The sequence below is a fragment of the Tachypleus tridentatus genome, chromosome 10, assembly GCF_004210375.1.
Source record: "Tachypleus tridentatus isolate NWPU-2018 chromosome 10, ASM421037v1, whole genome shotgun sequence".
Classification (NCBI taxonomy): domain Eukaryota; kingdom Metazoa; phylum Arthropoda; class Merostomata; order Xiphosura; family Limulidae; genus Tachypleus; species Tachypleus tridentatus.
The window spans coordinates 143,687,549-143,707,732 of record NC_134834.1 but is presented as its reverse complement, the minus strand read 5'-3'; the positions used below and the strand labels follow the sequence as shown (position 1 = coordinate 143,707,732).

General features: G+C 31.3%; 1 pseudogene across 1 annotated transcript in view; it reads left to right on the top strand.

Moving 5' to 3' along the window:
- LOC143228528 (uncharacterized) overlaps positions 1-14,777 on the top strand; it is a 221,980-nt pseudogene extending 207,203 nt beyond the window's left edge. Inside the window, exons 28-35 of the transcript XR_013015345.1 lie at positions 2,241-2,369; positions 2,546-2,674; positions 3,957-4,082; positions 4,945-5,073; positions 5,572-5,700; positions 8,972-9,097; positions 11,134-11,268; positions 12,393-14,777. The product of XR_013015345.1 is annotated as an uncharacterized LOC143228528 (transcript). The remainder of the gene's footprint in view (positions 1-2,240; positions 2,370-2,545; positions 2,675-3,956; positions 4,083-4,944; positions 5,074-5,571; positions 5,701-8,971; positions 9,098-11,133; positions 11,269-12,392) is intronic.
- Positions 14,778-20,184: the final 5,407 nt, after the last annotated feature.

Genomic DNA, 20,184 nt, shown 5'->3' with positions numbered 1-20,184 from the left:
TAAATTCAAAGTGTTATGGTTATTCTTGGCAGAGAACATGTTTAATTACATATATTTAATATAGTTTTAATTGGGAGATACAATACAAGTCTTGATGGGGGCCTGTATAATCCTACATTACACACTTGCTCAGACAGTAGAACAGAATCAGAGTCTCAGGTTCAGACTTCAATCTGGAACAATTTCTTACCTTACTGATCTATTCAATGCAAAAAGCTAGAGTACTAGAAATATTTAAAGGTGAGTTTCAAAATAATAATTGCTCTTAGGTTACCAGTTCTCGGTGTTTATACTGTAAAATACTGTATTACTTTGGTTAAATTGGTCCATGATGGTTTGAAAGCATAGATATGTTAAAAAACAAACCCTTCAATATTTGTGTTGTTATTTTTACTATATTTTAAATCTATATAATGGATGTATAAATAGTGTTTCATAGAACCTGTTGTCTCTCATCATCAGCCTAACTGATGAATTCTTTCTGGTATTGGATGAAAAGCTTAGTGAGTATTAGTGATGTAGGAGACAAATGATAAATCTAAACTACTATTTTTTACACAGGATTTCAAGCTGCAATGGACAAATTAAAAGAAATGTGGGATATAAAACCTCTGTAGTTATAGTTTTTAGAAGAATTACACTTAAGCACTGGAGATAATTCTTAATTCTATGTTGGTTTCTTAAAAACATTTAACAATAACACCCTATTATATCCAAAAAGTGTAATACACCTTAATTACATTATTTGGTTTTGATAGCAAGAACAGTTATGAATTTCTTGTCCAACTTTTCATCAGGACAGGTTTAATTTTTATGATAGACATTCTTACAGCATCTGTGAAGGATGACAAACACATTACACTTTCCAAAATGAACAATATATTCCACCAATATATTTAAATATATTCTACATACTAATAAGAAATTATTCTACTAAAGAGTTAAAGATGTTTATATTTCAAATAAAACCTGAAAGCAAATGATGACATTTTTATACCAAAAGACAATCGAGTCTTGCTTTGTAACTTGATATGATTGTTGATAGAACTTCTAGAAGCTATGCAGTATGATTTATTATTATTCTGATGAGATCATGAAAAATAAATCAATAACAATGAATAATAAATGTTTTTAATATCTTAATATGGTTTTCAGTATGGATTACTACTCTGAGAATATTGTTAGTAAAGTACATCTAAGTTACTAGTAACAACAGAATTGTGCATTGCTTAATATGTATATTTTCTTTTAATTCATGGTAATACTAGAAATACCTTTTCATCTGCACAGAGTTCTTTTTGGATAAACTTTTACCACAGATGAATTTCAACTAATAGATCAGAATTTCAAACTTTGTACTTGTTATTAAAAGGAAAGTGCTATAAATTTTTATTACTTGTTTATAGTAAAACTAAGCCTAACCACACTTTTATTTGTTTCTGCTGCCTGGTTATCAGATTTCATTAACAGGAGACAAGTAAAGGTATGGATTCTTTGGAGATGGAAGGAAATAGTGATTTCTAAATTTCATAACTAAAATATCAATAGATTGCACAAAGATGGAAAAAAAAAAGTCAAAAAATAGCCCATACTTCACGATCGAAAACACTAAATTTAGTTTACTGTACTCAAGCCTTGAGTTTATGATTTTTTCTTCACTTATTAACATCTTACTTTAACCAACACATTTAATTTTTGCTTTATTGACTGTGTTGACAATACATATAAAATTTTGTCAGTTTTTTTTTTAACTGGCAACTAAGGTTTAATTGTTTTAGATCAACACTATTCTGTTTCATCACTATTTGTATGCATACTGTTCAAAACCTTAACCTTACTGAGCATGGCTTAATGGTAGTTGTATTTTGACTTTGAATTTAAGGATCTGTGTCTTGCAATTTGTTTCCACAAATGCATGCTTTGCACCTTGGGGCTGTAGGTACATTATAGTAGTAACAGTCAAAATCTACTGTTCAATCATATGAGTAATCCAACAAGAGTTGGCAGTAAATGTTGTTGAGTAGCTGTCTTCATTTATTGTATCAGTTCAGCCCAAATCTAGGGATAGTTATGTACAGAAGGTCCTTGTGTAACTTTCTGTGAAACTAAAAACAAGTTCTAATTATACTCTATTTAGTTAAATATACTTGTAAATAACTGGCCATTCATAAAATAAATTTCATTTTATAACACTTCTTGAATTCATGGTTTTTTAAGTATATCATATGTCTTTCTGGCAGATTGTGAACTAGGCACATTTGGAATCAACTGTAGAGAAAAATGCCAGTGTAAACATGGTGGAACATGCGATGTCAAAACCGGAGCTTGTCAGTGTCATCCAGGAAGGATTGGTCCTACGTGTACTCATGGTAAGCATGTTTTGGTTTGGCTAATACCAGCTGAAAAAGGAAACCAAGTAATTTTATGATGAAAAATTGGTTTTGGTGAAAACCAAAATGTTTTTTCATAAAGAACAGGCCAAAGGTCAAAATAGTTCCTCTGAACGAGTGTGAAATAAATTAAAATTTGTTATTGTTGTTTTCAGAATGTCCACATGGCTTTTATGGACAAGACTGTAAAAAACCTTGTCTCTGTGAAAATGGAGGATCATGTGATTCAGTAAGGGGATCTTGTTTGTGTCCTCCAGGATATATTGGTGAGAAGTGTGAGAAAGGTAAGTTTCATTTGACTGTAGTTATACTTTGTTGAACAACTATAATGAAGGTTTTCTCTATGAATATTGCTGAGAATTGAGTATGACAGCAATGACAGAGTCTTTCAGTGCATGCGAGGATTGCCAGATATCCTGTATGTAAGGGATGCATACTAGGATTGCCAGATAGTCCCGTATGTAAGGGATGCATACTGGGATTGCCAGATAGTCCCGTATGTAAGGGATGCATACTGGGATTGCCAGATAGTCCCGTATGTAAGGGATGCATACTGGGATTGCCAGATAGTCCCGTATGTAAGGGATGCATACTGGGATTGCCAGATAGTCCCGTATGTAAGGGATGCATACTGGGATTGCCAGATAGTCCCGTATGTAAGGGATGCATACTGGGATTGCCAGATAGTCCCATATGTAAGGGATTGCTCTTTATTTCATAGTCAGTCAATCAATCTAAACACATCTCATCGTAAGCCTGTGGATGTGGTTCTGGATCTCTCTTCGGCGGGCCTTACCGTGCTGACTCTCAGCTCTCCATGACGCTCCTCCTGATGAAAACTTATACCATATTAGACTCGCGGTCATCTATGACCATCACATTCGGAAAAATAAACCATTCGCCAGCAATTGGAACCTTACTCCATCACTCCTATTCTCACTTACACTAGTTATTCTTGCCATGTGTGGGGTGAAGAGAAACAGCAGTTTCTGACCGCCCCTGGTTATTTTTCGTTCGTAATGAACGAAATCATAATTTAACCAAAATTCCTACCATGACCTAAGAGTTCATAGCCTTATCATTCAGCTATGAGATTTATAGAAGGTCAGCAATGGTTCAAAAGAGGCAGTGTTCCATATTCTCAAAACTGAAATCTGGCAATCTTATTGCATATCAAAATTCTTATCCTTAAAGAGCAGAGGTCATTATATATACATTATAATAAATATGGCAGGTTATTCCTGTATGTCAGTTTTCTTACTTTGTAAAAAGAAAAACAAAAAAGCAGTTTTTAATGTAACATTTATAAAAGAGTTATGGTTGGGGTATTGGAATATGACCTCCAAGGACAAAAGGTTTATGTGATTCTGGCATATTTATTGTGGTTTATGATTTTATTTTTTTTTATAAGAATTAATAAGTACATTCTATTTTAAATAGCAAGCATAGTTTCTCTTAACATTTTTCTCTTCAGGGTAACAATTGAAACAAATATAAGGTAACACTTATATCGCATGTTTTTGTTCCTTCTGTTTAAGATTTTTTTAACATATTCTTTATTACCAGTGTGTCCAAGTGGTCAATATGGAAAGAACTGTAATTATCATTGCCATTGTAAACAAGGGGAATGTGACCCGGAAACTGGACAGTGCCGGTGCTCAAATGGTTATATGGGAAATAGATGTCATCAAGGTAATGTGTATATGAGTTACACACAGCCTTCCGAAGAAAAAACAATGAGTACAAGTTAGGAGATACAAATTTCAGTATAATGTTTGATCTTATATTTTATTGGTATTAACAAAGAACATAAAAAATATTGAAATCCATAGGAAATATGCTAAAATATAAAATGTCTTAGAAGTTATTTTAAGTTAGAAAAATGGGATTTGTTTTAAAGATATCTTAAACTTGCATAATATAATATAAAAATATTCTACAGTTTTTATATTATGCAAAAAAACACTTTACTATTGTAGATTAACAATGGGGAATATGCAAGCACTTCAGTAGTTGTAAAGCATTGATATCTGAATATGCAATCAGTAAGTTACAGTAACCTCTTTTTAAGGGGAGGAGTCATACATTAAATGCTCAAAAACATCATTATAGCAAAATATAGTGACGATGGCAACATTATTTTTTTTTCTTAAATGAATAGTTTTTATATGCAAAAATGCATGCTGAGATGTGTGCATTTTTAGTGTTAACTGGTTTATGTTGTATAACAATTATTACAGGATGTATGTTAACTATAAATATAGCTCTGAAATTATAATAATCAGAATTATTAGTTAAACTATAAAGAATGGAAACTCTTGGATATCGTTTAATAAAACAAATATTCCAAATGCCCATGATAAATTTCAGGTTTATTATTTGTTGTTGATAGCTTTGTTACACATTTTTTCTGTAATTTTAATAGAGTTTTTTAAAATGCAAAAATATTAATATAAAAATCTGCAATGTAAGAGAACTATCTGTAATTTGTTTACCTATTTAGAAAATATGTATTATTTGTGTAAGTTAATATCTGTAATAATTTTTCTTTCAGAATGTGCTTCAAATACATTTGGTCCAAATTGTGAGTTAGAATGTGGTTGCCAGAACAATGGGGAATGTGATCCTGTCACTGGTTGGTGCAACTGCCCTGCTGGATACTATGGTCAGAAATGTGAACATGGTAAGATATTAACCAGCTGTTACAAGTTGATGTTTTTGTTTCAACTAAACACAAGTTATTTGATTTGATAACAAGCACCCATCATTCTTTGATAGATTGTTTAGGCAGAGAGTATTCATGATAAAACTTTGTAGAATGGATGGCAGCTGCCTGTTGTGAAAACAAATGTAGAGGACGATGTTTCGAAAGTCTTCTGCCTTTCGAAACTTTGTCCTATACACTTGTGTCTTCATAACAGGCAGCTTCCGTTCATTCTCCAAAGTTTCAAACACCCATTATTACCTTTGTCGATGGTAAAATATCCGAATTTTAACTTATTCATAGCTCTGTGTAATAAAAATAAGAAAGTTAACAAGCCTGTAACATTGATACTTCTGGATCTAAAGGTCGAGGTTATACATATACTAATTGATGATCAACTCGTTTGTTGATAGTGTCATCCATCAATTCTTATGTGATAAAGATGTTACAAATACTTTACTGTATTTTGTTTTCCAGTATGTCCCAAAGGATGGTTTGGAAAGTACTGTCAGAAGCTATGTGGATGTCTTAACAATGCAAGCTGTGATCATATGACTGGTCAATGTCATTGTTCATTAGGATTCACTGGAGATAAATGTGAAAAAAGTAGGCCTAACAGTATTATGCTTCAAAGATTGATGTTTTACAATATCATTTAATGATGTTATTCAAATTTGGGGAAGTGTAATAAATATAAAAACTTATCAGTTTGATAAACCAGGTTAAAGCTATTTTGATAGCAAGCTTCAACACTGCCTCAGACCAGAGTAGAACTAAAATTGTGCTAATAAGATGATTCAACTTTAAGTTTAGTGTCTCATTATGTTTTATGTTGTTCAGAAAAATAATCCACACACACCAGTGCAAGAAAATTGGAGAAAAATGTATCCTGATTAAACAGAGATTTCAATAATTCCACATGAATGCATTATGGCAGTGTTAGACCAATAGCAAATTTATCACCAACCAACTTGTGTTCAGATTAAATAGTTTTTAAGACGTATAATGTGTATATTAAAACTAGCTTGTTTCTATACACTTCTGGGATAATTTGTTAACTATTCTAGAACTAGATCAAAAAAGCTTGCTTTTATAACCATGGATGAACTGGTAGATATTCCATTTATTTTCCGAGTAATTGTGTTTAGCTTACTTTGAATGAAGTGTTATATTGGTATGCTGCATCCAAGTGAAAGTCCTTATAAATGGGTAATTGTATATATATTTTGACTGAACTAACTTTGAAAGAAGCATGTGAAAAGAAAGACTTCTAGAAAAAAGTTCATGGAAAGGAGTAATTGAATTTGTAATTTTATTTTATTTGATGGATGCCGTTTTTTCTTTTCATGAACCAGAAACATTTCTGCTCACCTATATTAGTTTATATGAACCTGTAAACAGTAGTCTGTTTCTTCCAGGTTTTTATTACAAAAACGAATTTAATGCCATTACTGCTGCATTACGTACACACTTTTATACATATGCTGATAGCACAGAAGCTGTATTTTTTAAATAAAGTTGTAAGCAGTACATTTATGTGTTAAATACTTTCGTATGGATTGCTGCCTTCTATGTAGTTTGGAGATAAGTTTTTAATTCTGTGTGCTCAGATGCGAGATGAACTCGGCACAAAATTTGAACGTCATCACCAAAACAGATGGTAGCAGCAATCCATGTGAAACTAATCAACAGAACTTAAAAACTGAAGCAAAAAATACTATTAAGCAGTTTTATGTTCAGTATAAAACATTGCAATAAAAATTGAAATTCATTCTGAGTTTTAATGAACAAGTAGCATGAAAGAAAGTGCTAGCTTCCTTTGTATTAAAAATATAGCAACACTTGGTTAACATGTTGCAGACCAATTACAAGTTTACTCATGTTTCATGCAGAGCATCTTTGTGTACAACTTATTACAATGCTAAGTTTGAAAGGCGTCAGAAACGTTTTATTTTGTTCATAACTATATTTTTTATTTGAAACTTAGTGTATGTACATGAAGGAAAACATTAAATGTTTTAAAGTGTGATACATTGTGAAACATTTTCCTATACAGAGTGGATCCACACAAAATTTACATAGGTGTTGTGTTTCACTTCTTTTCCCATGAGCAGTACAAATTCTGCAAGCTCTGGTAGGAAATTTCTTTTCTTTTCTTTTTCCTGTAGATGAATACAGGAATATGCTGCTTCATGTCACCCAACAGTTTTCCTGGGGAATCATTATGTGGGATTCTTTTTGTACTGTCAGATGATAGACCAAGTTTGTTCCTCTCTAGTTCCAGTGAGTTTTCTTTCTCTCTGTCATGAATCCATTCTCTTGCCACAGAAAGGAGGAGCTCCTTATATTTTATATTTTCTGTTGAATCAGGGCTTTGTAGATTATATAAATTGAAAGGGCCAATTCACTAAAGTACCACCTTTTTTGTCCATTTCACTGTTTTTCTGAGACTGATGTAGTATGAGAGGTATTGATTTGCAAGATGAGCATCTTTCATGTGGGCATTGTATTGGAGAACACAGTTTTTTTTATTTCTTCTCCAGTTATTCTATTCTTCTTTCCTGTAGAAGAAACAGATGAGTCATGGTTTTTTTAATCCATTCTTACTCTTCTTTTCACATGAAAACAAGAACATCACCTTTTTTCATTGTTAGAATTTCAGGCATGGCAGCAACCCTCTGTTTACTCTGATTATTTTGCAGATTCTTGTTTTATGTTTTAGGAACAGGTTTACAGTGGAAGTAATTTTGTAATAATTATCCAGGTATACATAGTGCCACAATCCAAGATTGGGAACAAGAACTGAAAGAACAGTTTCTTCCAGTTTTTTTTCCTCACCAGTATAAACCCCCATGTTGTAAATATAACCTGTGTCACTCTCATGCACCATTTTTAACAGCAGGCTATACTTTATAATATTTGCAGGGTTGTGTGTTTGAAATCTTAGACATATTTTCCATGCCCTCATCCAATGATGACTGTTACTTTGGTTTGTATAGTGTCCCGAATTTACTGAGGAAATAATCTAGTACTGGTTGAATTTTCAAAAGCCTGTCTGATAACTTGTCCATTTTCTGAGTAATGATTTGAAATGCCAAAATGTTCAGATTTCTTCAGATCTGTTTTGAGCTCATTGTCTGTGAAAATACTGGGCCAATCAAGAGGGGTTCTGTTGACCAATAGCATTTCCAGTTATATTTCCTTGTCTTTCCCATTTAGGAATAAGGCCTAGAAGTTTCCTCATGTCTGTAGGTGTTACTTCAGACCATTGAAATTTTCTAGTTGACATTTTATGTTTCTCTGCAGTTTGGTTATGGTAGGTACACATTTCCTGACAAAACATTTCAAACAAGTTATTAACATACATTAGACTTTTCATGGCAACAGTACTTTCAGGTTTGGGTGGAGTTATAGTGACCTCTAGATGTCCTTTAAACATTTCCAAGTTCAGTGAAATATCTCTTTCTTACCAATTATCATTATCACAATGGGTAAACAAATCAGTAACAGAAACATCCGTAGAATCATTGATTAAGGCAACACAAAAACTTTACGTATCTTTGTAGGTCTAACAGTGTTGCTGTAGTTAGTCCCTGTCTGAAAAATCCACATCAGAATCTTCATCCTTACTTGGAAAATCTGACTATTTATCATCAAATAGTTCAATTTCTTTCAAACTCAACATTTTAATGCTCTGCACAAAACACAAGTAAACTCATGACCCATCCATAATGTGTTAATAGACAATAACGTAGGTTTATATTCTAAGATTTTTGTTTCTTTCAGGAAGTATATATAGAGTAGCGAGCTAGAAACTTTTAGTTAATGCATCTTGTGAATAAATAGCAAAATTCTAATCTTTAAATCCATCATACAGCATGCCCTCCTGATCATTATGGTAACAACTGCTCATCATCGTGTCACTGTGGAAACTACAGTTGTGAATCAGAGACTGGGGAATGTATGTGTCCTTCTGGAAAGAAAGGGACATTTTGCAATGAAGGTGAGTATTATGGTTAGCCATGTTAATTTTCAAGTTGTGGTAAAAATACATGAATTGTCATTACTAATTGGCTCAGCATGGCCAGTGGGTAGGGCGCTTGACTCGTAATATGAGGGTTGCAGGTTCGATTCCCTGTTGCATCAAACATGCTTGCTCTTTCAGCCGTGGAGGTGTTATAAGGTGAGGGTCAATCTCACTATTTGTTGGTAAAAGAGTAGCCTAAGAGTTGGCAATGGGTGGTGATGACTAGTTGCTTTCCCTCTAGTCTTACGTTGCTAAATTAGGGACGGCCAGCACAGAGAGCCCTCATATAGCTTTATGCAAAATTCAAATACAAACAAACAAATCATTACTATGACTGATAAATTTTGTAAAAAAAAATAAAAATTAGTTTAAAATATAGGTTATTTATTTTAATATATTTATGGGTACTGAGATTTATATTATATGCACACAAAATTATTGACCAATTCTAGTCTCAGATTGGACATGATATATATTGATTTAAATTCTTGTTTTGCAGTTATGTTTTATCTTTTAGGTTTTGTTGTATTGTGACTACACCTACAAAAAATTAATAATACAATGAAATCTTTGTCATTATAGTTGAACCACTTGATTTTAGGTGAACTTGAAAGAGGTTAAATAATAAATGATATTTAAAGGTTGAATATTTATAACAAGAGTATGATAACTGCAGTCAAGCATGGCATCTTTTGAAGTATAAATTGTTTTAATTTTGTGAAAATGTGCAAGAAGTTATATTTCTGTAACTTCTCACCAGTTTCAGTTATGTTTTGAATGTTTTAGAAATAGAAATTGCATGTTAACTTGTATACTGGAAAAGTTTAGACTATATTATTGTATTAAGATACATATTGATATTTTTTGAGGATTAATGCTTGTTCTACAGGTTGGAAACCATTTCCTGTCTATTCAAAATGTAACAGTAAATACATTTAAAAGTTAATAACAAATTAATGTATGCAGAGAGACCAAACATCTGCATTTATGTTTTTAAAAGAATTCAGACAATTTGCTCAATACCATACTTTCTTCTAACTGCAGTTACAACTCAAACTAGTAAAATAATCTAAGACATTATTACTCTCTAATTTTAACTCTTAAAATTACTGCTTGGATCCTGAACTGTCAACTTTTGGAAAACATTTAATAATAAATCTAATTGCTTGTGAACCCATTATGTTGATGGTTACATGGGCTCCAATAACAAAGGAGTCACATTAAAAAATTAAACAAAAATACTATAAATATTGCAATTAATCACACAAGTTTTTACTTATGCCCTCTACATATTTTACTTAGAAAATAAGTGTTTTCACACAGTGTTTTGGTCAGTTCTTCACAGTGAGTGTTGTAACAGATTAAAATTTAAGATTACTTGTATAGTATGTAGATCCAAAAATAATAAATAGCACAAAAATAAGTTGTTAATTTGAAGGTTAAAGGATAGGCTGAAAAAAACAAACTTATTTAAAGTATCATGGCAAATTTCCCCTAGTGTATGTATTTAGGGGGCTACCAATCATTGCACAGTGAAGTGACTTTGATCTTGCAGTCTTATAATATCTATTAATGTGTAAAAGGTCTGAAGACTTTATGCACATATGACATCTAAACTAATACATATTTGATAGCAGACATTTTGGTCAAGATTGTCAAGTGCCCTCTGTAGCATGTATCATAACTTACATAGCACCTGAGTAATGCCATGACAAACTAAAATCATGAAACAGGTCGCTTATTGACGTGATAGTTTTCGAGAAGTCATCAAAAATACTTGAACATTTAACATTTGTTTATACATGTTACATGATTTAATGTTCTAAAACAATTACTTTTTATAGATGCCAATTGCAGTGTGCTCCATAAATTATTGAAATTACATTTATAATAAAATAATTCAAGCATATTTTATGTACTTAAGTTTGTTCTTCCTACTATTTTCATACTTAGCATTTTTCTTCAATTTACCACTGAAAATTATTACAATACTTCCATTCCGTTTATTTCAGAATGTCCACGTGGTAAATATGGTCCTAAATGTTCATTCAGGTGCCAATGTTCCAATGGAGAAAGATGTCACCCAGTGACAGGCAAATGTTTATGCTCAAATGGGAGGTTGGGACCCCACTGTGAGCTTACACTAAGTATGTCTGATAAATTATTTACATATACGTCATATTAAGAAGCTTGCTACTAAGTCAATCACACCTATGTTTTGTTTAAAAGCACACTATTTCTAAATGGATAAAACATCCTGAATTAATCACATTAATAAGTACATTGTAACTGAGTTTATTAAATTATTTATAGTTACCATATGTTTAAGAACATAATTCTTTTTGGAGAAATACATTTTTTTTCTGCTTCATAGAAGTTGATACTTTGCTGTTTCATTTTTGAAATTTTTATTTTAAATCATGCTTTTGTTAATTGTATATTATATTAAATAATAACTGACTTATGTTTTCATCACATATGTTAGTTACATTTATGTAATGGGTTATGTGTTAAATAATCATCTGGTAGTAATAACTGTTTAGTTACGGATACATCACACTCTTGAGAGTTTTTGTTACTATGAATGAAGTGACCTCAGTGTAATATGATATTTCTTGTGAACCTAATTCAGCATCATTTGAATCAAAACACATTATTTAATGTACATTAAACTACAGAAGACCTGATATAATGAACATTTATAAAACCTTAATAGCTTATATGAATCAAGGGAAAGTGAATTTTTGTACATAGCATATGTTAAAGTTAGTCAGGCATAATTACAGTTTATTGAATGTTAAAGTATACAAAATATGTTTAGGATGAATCATTTCTACTTGTTCATTTCTAATGGTAGAGAATTTTAGAAGAAATGTGTAAAAATTAATCAAATCCACTTATTAGTCCTTACATCTCTTATAGTAGGGTACTTAGAATTTACCAAAACTTTTTTGTTTTAATAATTATGCATTTGAAATATTCTAGACATAAAATTATATTCAAACAATAGCACATTACAGAATCCATTAACATAAAAGCACAGTGAAACTGTCCAGTGAATGGCTAGTAAAACAGTGCATTTGCTTCACCTGTTTATTTTGTAACCATTATGCCATGTTTTGAAACAATTATCTTAAATTGAAATCTAAGCATTATATTATGCTTATAACACATGTTGGAACCATTTTCTGTTGGTTAAAATTTTAAATACAAGTTCTGAAGAATTGTCGATGCAACAGCAATGTAAATTTATTTTGTTCTATTTGGACAGTTAAGTTTTCAGAAACGTGGGAATCTAGAAGCTAAGTCTACAGAGTCTCATCAGTCACAGCACTGCCATATTGGACTACAACAGATCTGCTATCACATCACGTAATATAATGAGAATTCAACACCCATAAAATAATATTTCTCGAAGAATCTATGAAAAAGTTTGTGTGGCTATTGCCTTTTAGACCTCTAACTTGTCTTCATATTTCAGTCCTTAACCATTAAATGTACCTCTGAATACTTCATATATATATAAGAACACTGTTTGTAAAAAGAAATTCTGTATACCAAAACCCTGGTGGTAGTGTAATGAATTAATCAAGCATTATTTCATGTACTTTCTGTCATCCCTAACAGTAATTATATCTCAAGGTGTAGGAACTTTATACTGTTTTTGTTGAGGTGATACAAGTATTAAACAGTTAAAGTCCCTGCACAAAATAAACATGTTTACTAATCTGTACAGTGAAATCAATATTATAACCATTTTTAATATAACTTTCATCAGTATATGTCATTATATGATTTCCTTTAAGTTTCAGTATTATAACTTTGACTCATAAAATGTTGACACACACCCAGATACATTTTATCACTTCTCTAAACATAAACTGTACGTGTTTTCCCTTCTTGTTTTATTATAACAGCTATCACAATAACCAAATATTCTAGTTTTATTTATCTTTTTTGCATGTTGTCATATGTTTGTTTGACAGTTTCAAACACTTCAGATAGTTTATTTCTTAATCATAAAGGTATGAAATTCTAAACAAACAATGTAAGATTGGACCTAGAGTGATAACTAATTCATACTGAAATAAACCAAAGTTCTTACAAGTGGAAGACCACTAAAAGTTTCAGTCTATAATTGAAACAGCTCTTACAGAATGTTTCTGTAATTGTAATCTATATTTTAGATAGAAGTTAGTGATTTATGATAACTCTTTTGATTAAGATTTCATATGTTTATCTTGGAATATTAGATTGCAGTTGTGTGCATCTCCTGTTAGGACTATCTTCTTATACCAATATTTTATATTACAACTAAAATATAAAGCAGTAAAGTTATAGCTGTTTTAATAATCATTTGAATTTGTGTAGTGGGTTTGTTAACTAATTAGAGTTCTAAATATTTTCAGATACTGTATGCATTAAAGAATGGACCTTATATCACTTTCATTAATTAAAAATAAGTATACATAGGGTCAAGGAAGATGTTTGGCTGAATGGTGAGAAAAACCTCTGTTTAATAAACATGAGACAGTATGATCCTGAAAAACACAGAAGTTCAAAATAAGTTTGTCACATTGATTCTTCTGAGATAAATGTTTTTTATATATTTCAATGCTTGAATTGTAAGACATTTTTATCCTGTTGATATTATTTACCAATAAAGAATAATTTAAGTTGATACCCTAAATGTACTTGTAGGTGATAAAAGCCCAACTACCTTACTTGTTTTTTTTTTTTTTTTTGTTTTCAAACAACATGATACTTACTTCCATGTGTTGCAGGAAACTTTGATTAATTTCTTTATATACTACACAAGTTCACAGTGTTATGAATTGTCTTAAAATCTACAGTGGTCCACATATGATTGTAAATGTAATCTTAATTTACTTTTTCTTAAGTGCTGTTTAATCCAAGTTACTTTCACTGAGTGGTGGAGGTTAAACACAAATGTTTTAATTATGCCAGTTATATATATGTACACACACATGGATTATAGCATTAGGATAACTGTTTGGAAAAATTGATGATGAAAGCAGCTAAACTGTTTTGGTTAGGTTTAGAAATGTAGTACTGATCTTGTGGTTATGAGTAAAGTTTTTGTGCATGTTGCATGTTAAATATTGTTTTCTGTTAGTGTTATAGGTTTCACTTTGTATATATGGTGTACGTTATTATTGTCTATTAAGAAGACACTTTATAAATCAGCATGTTTCATATATATTGTATGTTCCATGTGAGAAGTGTATATGCACCATCTCAGTTGTTGCTAATGTGAAAAATCTCAAATTTTTTCACTGATTACTTTTTATATTGTTATAATTTAGTTTTATGTACTCATAATGTCAAATAGAAACCTACAATTTTATTAATATATCTTAAAGCTAATTAGAAATTTTAAAAAGCCTTTGCCCTTCTTATAATTTAAGTATGCAGTGAACTCTGAGAAGTTACTATGGTTTCTACAAATCAGGCAAGTGCTTATAAAATGAAATTATTTTTCCATCTAGTTTTTCAATGTTTCAGTTACCATGTTGAAAATGACTGAAATAAGAGTTCAGTGATATTAGAACATTAAAAGAATGGGCTTTTAATATAATTCATTGTAAGAACTTGTATCATGATAATTTAAATAAAAAGATGTTTTCTGTGGGTTTCTCAGTATTAATTTTTGTACAACAATGTGTGTGTAATTTTATAACATATTATCTGCCCAAATGAAGCTTCTAATATTTAAGGTACTGCCAACATAAGATACAATAATATACCACAGATGATGAAAAGCAAGAATTAAGTGATAATTTCTACACATGACTTCAATGCTCCAGACAGCCACAACAAATTTAAAATAAAATGAATCAAAGAATATTAACAATGTTGAAATTAAACCTCTTTACATCAGATGATTCTTACAAATCTTAATGTTCCTATAAAAGTACAACATTAAGTTTTGGACAAAATGGGGGCCTATTGGTTCATTGTGGCTGTTCCATCTTCTAAACTTTTTTTTAAATTTTAAAGCCAGTTATCATTCATTAATATCAAGCTCTTTCTTAAAATCACTTAAATTTACTACCTCTCCAACATCTGAAGGTAACTTGTTCCAAAGGCCAACCACTCTGTTATAAAAATCTCGGCTGAAGATGACCCCTAAACTACCAAAATGTATACATGTTCTCTAATCCCACTGTTCTCCCTGTTAAGTACGAAAACAAGATGACATCAACACTATCAATTCACTTTACAAACACTAACTGGATCCTCCCTAATTCTTCTTTTCTTTGAAAAAGAAGAATCTTGAAATTTCAGCCTCTCCTCATATGACTATTCCTCCATCTCGGGCACCATTCTATTCAACAGTTCAATGTCTTTCCTGAGGTAAATTGCCCAAGACAGAATACAATATTCCAGTGACCTGTACAATGAAATTATAACCTTTTTAGGCTTGTGTTCAGTAGTTCTGTAGATACAAACAAAACTCCTATTTGCTCTATCACTAGCAAAAGCACATTGCTTGGATGGATTTAGAGACTGATCAACTGTTATGCCAACATCCACTTCTTTCATAATAATGCTAGAGATTTTCCCATTCAAATTACAATAACCCACGTGCATTATCTTAAATTTGGAGATGATATTAAGGTCTTCTGTGTTGCTGATTTCCAAAAAGATTTAGATCATTTAGTGAGTTGGGAAAATAAATAGCAGATGGGTTTTAATTATAATAAATGTGAATAATTTATTGAATACTACTTCATCTATGTCATTGATATAAATCAAAAAGAAAAAAGGTCCTAAGACTGAGCCATTAATCCAGTTTGATTGAACTCCATTTGTAACAACCCTCTGCTTTCTGCTTTTCTTCCATCCAGTTTGCTAGCTTATACCCACACCTACAGTTTTCTTTTACATGCATTTTATGTGGCACCTTGTCAAATGCTTTCTGTAAATTCAGATAAACCAAATCTACACCTTTAACCTCATCTGCATAAGCTGTATCCTTTTCAAAGAATGTCTAAAGATCTGTAAGGCAAGATTTTCCTTTAGCAAAACCATGTTGACTATCCAATAAAATTCAAATTAAAAAGTATTTATTTTTTTAGTAAAAGTACCAGATAAAGCAAGGTTTGAGAAGACTGACAAAATAATAATGCTGAAATTAATCCTCTTCACATCAGGTGATTCTTACAAAAGTTTCATTTTCTAACAAAGTACTAGAAAAAGCAAGGTTTTGAAAACACTGAAAGGATACATGTAGTCCAGTCCTTTGTGGTAAGTACAGATAAATTTTGTTAAATACTGATGGATTATAATTAAAACAAATCACATCTCTATTTTCAGCTTTTCATCTAAATTAAACCAAGATAAGTTCTATCTATCTAGGAAATGTAAAAATTTATCAACTAATTCTTGGAGATAAATCATTAGATGAAACAATATAGAAGAAATTTGGGACTTCTTGGGCAGAATTTGTGGAAAACTTTATCAGAAGAAAGACATTAAGATCATAATGAAGAATCTGTTGAACTAAGAGACCATGACTTAAACCCACCAGATAGGCACAGTAAACTTACAATAAAATGAATAAAAATCTGTTAAATGCTGATTTACAATGGTCCAGAAAGGAGAGCCCATGAGTTGGTTAAGAGGAACAACCATGCTTATATCTACATTTGACCACGTAATAAGGTAAAAAAACAACAAAAAACAGTACAAGTTGCTGATATTGACAATAAGTAAATAGGCTAGGCAAGAGAACAACATTATTTGGTGACCCTTTTGAAAGATACCCCTACCAGAAGTAAGTTGAAATACTAAAATTTTATTCATCTCCTAGCAGGCTTAATCCTGAATCAGAACAAAAAACTAAGGTGGGAAAGCAAGCACTTTGCAATACTGAAATATCAGGAAAAGTTAGAAAATATAAAAATTCAAGTATTTATCCAACATGACATTAACACCCTTGAGCGTAAGAGAAGATAGTTAAAGGTTTACAACAGAACATACCTCTGAAATTTCTTGAGAGTTGAGACTGACTGACAAATCCTATTCTATAAACAATGAAGAATAAACCTTAACAACTCATTCTTTGGTTTATCAAAATGAGAAAAAGACATCTATAAATGAGAATCAAACCTGTAAAAGTATATCATCAGATGATTATAATTAGTGATACTAACACACATTGATCATTAAGGACCAACAGTTCCACCATATGATCTGCCTCTATGTTAGAAGCAGCTGTGTGAATAAGGTCTCAAGTAAGTTGTAGAATTTCCACTATTGTTAGAACCATTTGCAACAGTAGTTAACACTGATATCCAAATTCACAGTAAGTAAATTCAACAGCACAACCAATTGTTGGCAACAAATTCTGAAATATAATGGGAAAGCAAAACTTACATAATATGTCCTGATGCATATGCAATAAGTCACAAGGAATGTGGAAAAGTGGAGGATTATGGGTAATTTGATATATTATCAGCATTTGTCAAGGACATACAAACTTTAGTTACAGGAATGTCAACAGTGAAGAAAGGATTTTATTACTTAAGAAATAATTTGAAGATCTTTAAACCAATATGATGATTATAAAAGACCTCTTTCTCTAATAGAAGACCAATTTCAGTCTTAATTTAGGAAATAAAATATCCTAGTATATAGGACATAATTGATTGAAGTTAGAATGGGTTAAGGAATAGCAGAGAAAAGATATAATGACTAAGGAAACAATATCTGGAACCTTTTTTTTTTTTTCATTTATCACTCAATTTTTTGGCAGTAGCACATGAGCATATAACTGTAAGGGTTGAACAACATAAAGTCAAATCAATGTTTTAAGATAAAAAAAAACTTCAATACAAAGAGTTTAGTATACTATATTCAAATTAGCAAGTTATGTGAAAACCAAATCAATATAAAATCCCAGTAGAACAGCACAAATCAAAAGCATATTTTGATATGGTTTGGCACTTTGTAATGTAAAGCTATAGAACATTGGAAAGAGTAAGTAACAGCCCTTTCAGATGTACAACATTCATACACTAAGATATACTGAAATGTATATAGATTTATGACATAGAATTTCCAAGATAGGGATATTCCTTGTGTTTAATAGTATATGAATAATTTTGGGACACCAATACCATAAAGAGATAAACCTATAAGAAGTCACACCCAAACTGTGGAAGCAAAATCCAGCATCTTATAATGAATAAGAATCTGTGAACACAAAGGTGTGTAGCAAAAGTTACATATTTAAGGAAAATGTGTGCAGCATAATTAAAAAGGATCTCTATATGAAACAGTGACAAAGTTGCAATTACAAGCTGCTTCCACAACATGTCCAAGAAAGGAAGATAAACTGAATGAACAGTGCCTAGAAATGGTGAAATGGGAGTATACAGTAACATTCAACAAAGTTTAGTGTGCCTTGATAACTGTAACAAGTTTCTTGACTGGTATAAAACTTTCCTTAAAGTGGCATACAATGTTACAAGGCCTTTTCAAAGGGATTCATACTCATCTTTGGATACTGTGCTAGGAGCAAGTTAGGGATTGGAAGAGTAGCTTAAAAAATTGAGATCAACTCTGCTTCTTATCAGAATAATTATTTGTACCACAGAGAAATACTGGATTTGTATGGAAATGAGGCTAACAGGTTAGGGTTTCATTAATGTAAGGCTTTCTGTTCAACCTTCATGTACTTCAAGCAGCTGAAAAATAAAACAGGTATACATGCCATTCCATTCAAAGACAAAAAGATCAAGTTCCCACATATAGCACCTATGGATTTTTGTGCATTTGGATTAATAAACTGCAACACTGATATTCTCAAACACTATAATGGATCATGGAAAATCTGCAGGGAGAAGTGGAGTGCTTTGGATGTAACAGTCTTTTGCAATGGAAACTATTCTACAGAGCTATTGACATTATCAGATATGGCAACAATGTAATTAGGCTTATACATATTTTTAATACAACCCTCTACACAAATAATGTGAAAATATATGAAAAACAACCAGAAATTGAACTGAATATTCTATTACAAATATGTAAGTTGAAGTGGCACTGAATAAAATAATGCATGCCAAAAAAATATCAGAAATGATAAAAGTTCAAAATGACCACCATGAGATGGAAAAAAACTACAATTAAATTTTTTGACAGATCATCCATGAGATAAATGATAATATGAAAATGTGGATAATAGCCAACAGATTCCAAGCCAGCAGAAAAAATAAGTAAATGAAACTTCAAGGAGGAATAGTACCTTTCAACAAGAAGTTGGATAAGTCACAAAATGATGGATGAAAGTATTAGTGCAAACAAAAATTAATATTGCATCTTTATATACACAGCTAATACGTTTTAAATTGTAGATTTCAAAAACGTGTTAAAGTAATGCTGGTAAGGATAGTAATATGTTTACGTAAGTGTAAAATTGTACGATTATTACCATGTTCATTGGAAATGTTTACCTGACCTACAGTTGTTAAGAACTATAGCAGAGCTTCCTTAATATTTTAAAATAAAGATTAATTAATAACTCACAGAAAACTCTAAGAAATAGTTTGCTCAGGGTTTTCAGTAATAACTCAAGGCAATGGATAAACAAATTCCAGTATATCCCTTCATGGATTAGAACCTAACATGCAAACTAGATGGCACTGCTTAGAAATGTCAGTAACATCATATATGTACATGTAAAAAAAAGCATGTTACAACAGAGGCATTTTTAACACTTCAAACTACTTAGTGCAACTTTCTTAGGAGGCCTATTCAGCTATAAGTATAGAAATTTATAAGTTTTCTCTTCATTACTTCTAGGGTCCCTTGGTCCACTGCCCGATTGCCCTATCCACATTACAATTGTCTTGTTAATCCTGCAACAACAATTTGATAGTCCACAGTAGGGTAAAAAATATTCTGTATGTAGCAATAAATGTGAAAGAAAATTCTTTGTTGTAGGAAGTGTCACAAATATTACAATTAAAACTATCAAATACAATGAAATAAAAAATGTGAAAAATCATAAAACAGGAAAGAGATGTCATAGG